Below are 2103 nucleotides of genomic sequence, written 5' to 3'. Positions count from 1 at the left end.
ATTTTTGAATGAAGTCATCTCAGCAGTTACTTTAGATCGCAAGTCCTTACTATCATAAGCATACTTTTCAATGACATCCAAAAGGCCTTGGGTGGTGGACTAGTTTTTTTCATATTACGAACCAAATCTATAAGATGGATTTAACCAATAACCAGCAGCATGGAGATTTTTCCGAAGTTGTGCATCCCAACGGTTATCCAAGATCTTCAAATAAGGCTCTACTTTCAACTTATTTCTTCTAAACCCCTTCTCAATCTCCTCTCTTGCTTTATATATAGCTCGATAGAGATATCCCATAGCCGGCTTATCTTCACTATCAACAATACGCAACACACGTACAAGAGGTTCTGTAATTTTCACTATGTCAGCACATTTAAACCAAAAGCTTGAGTCTAAGACTTGTTCCATAAATTGCTTTGCCTTGACATCTTTGGAATACGTTGAGGTTGTCCACTCTTTGGTTGTTACCATGGCTCTTAGTGCATCTTTATAAGACAGAATACTTTGCAATGCAATGAAATTAGTAGCAAAGCGGGTTGGAGCAGGACGGAGTATTTCTCTTCCACCTGTATTTTGTCTCATCAAATACAATGCAAAACAATGATTATATATGTATTTGGTAATTTTTGAAGCATGTGACACTGCCTCACTTACTTCATCCAATTTCCCCATGTCTTGCAACATCAAATTAATACAATGTGCTGCGCAAGGAGACCAAAACAACTTAGGAAACTCCTTTTCCAACAACTTTCCAACAGCAACATAATTTGCAGCATTATCTGTAACAATTTGAACAACATTTTCCGGTTAAAGTTTATCATTTAATTTTACCTGGCAATACTTCATCTCGGTTTTCTACTGCCGTTGTCCTTCCAAAACTACCTTCACAATTTTTGAATGAAGTCATCTCAGCAGTTACTTTAGATCGCAAGTCCTTACTATCATAAGCATAATTTTCAATGACATCCAAAAGGCCTTGGGTGGTGGACTTGTTTTTTTCATATTACGAACCAAATCTATAAGATGGATTTAACCAATAACCAGCAGCATGGAGATTTTTCCGAAGTTGTGCATCCCAACGGTTATCCAAGATCTTCAAATAAGGCTCTACTTTCAACTTATTTCTTCTAAACCCCTTCTCAATATCCTCTCTTGCTTTATATATAGCTCGATAGAGATATCCCATAGCCGGCTTATCTTCACTATCAACAATACGCAACACACGTACAAGAGGTTCTGTAATTTTCACTATGTCAGCACATTTAAACCAAAAGCTTGAGTCTAAGACTTGTTCCATAAATTGCTTTGCCTTGACATCTTTGGAATACGTTGAGGTTGTCCACTCTTTGGTTGTTACCATGGCTCTTAGTGCATCTTTATAAGACAGAATACTTTGCAATGCAATGAAATTAGTAGCAAAGCGGGTTGGAGCAGGACGGAGTATTTCTCTTCCACCTGTATTTTGTCTCATCAAATACAATGCAAAACAATGATTATATATGTATTTGGTAATTTTTGAAGCATGTGACACTGCCTCACTTACTTCATCCAATTTCCCCATGTCTTGCAACATCAAATTAATACAATGTGCTGCGCAAGGAGACCAAAACAACTTAGGAAACTCCTTTTCCAACAACTTTCCAACAGCAACATAATTTGCAGCATTATCTGTAACAATTTGAACAACATTTTCCGGTTAAAGTTTATCATTTAATTTTACCTGGCAATACTTCATCTCGGTTTTCTACTGCCGTTGTCCTTCCAAAACTACCTTCACAATTTTTGAATGAAGTCATCTCAGCAGTTACTTTAGATCGCAAGTCCTTACTATCATAAGCATACTTTTCAATGACATCCAAAAGGCCTTGGGTGGTGGACTAGTTTTTTTCATATTACGAACCAAATCTATAAGATGGATTTAACCAATAACCAGCAGCATGGAGATTTTTCCGAAGTTGTGCATCCCAACGGTTATCCAAGATCTTCAAATAAGGCTCTACTTTCAACTTATTTCTTCTAAACCCCTTCTCAATATCCTCTCTTGCTTTATATATAGCTCGATAGAGATATCCCATAGCCGGCTTATCTTCACTATCAACAATA

Source organism: Vicia villosa, unplaced genomic scaffold, assembly GCF_029867415.1.
Source record: "Vicia villosa cultivar HV-30 ecotype Madison, WI unplaced genomic scaffold, Vvil1.0 ctg.000022F_1_1_1, whole genome shotgun sequence".
NCBI lineage: Eukaryota > Viridiplantae > Streptophyta > Magnoliopsida > Fabales > Fabaceae > Vicia > Vicia villosa.
Note: the sequence above shows the minus strand (reverse complement) of the source record.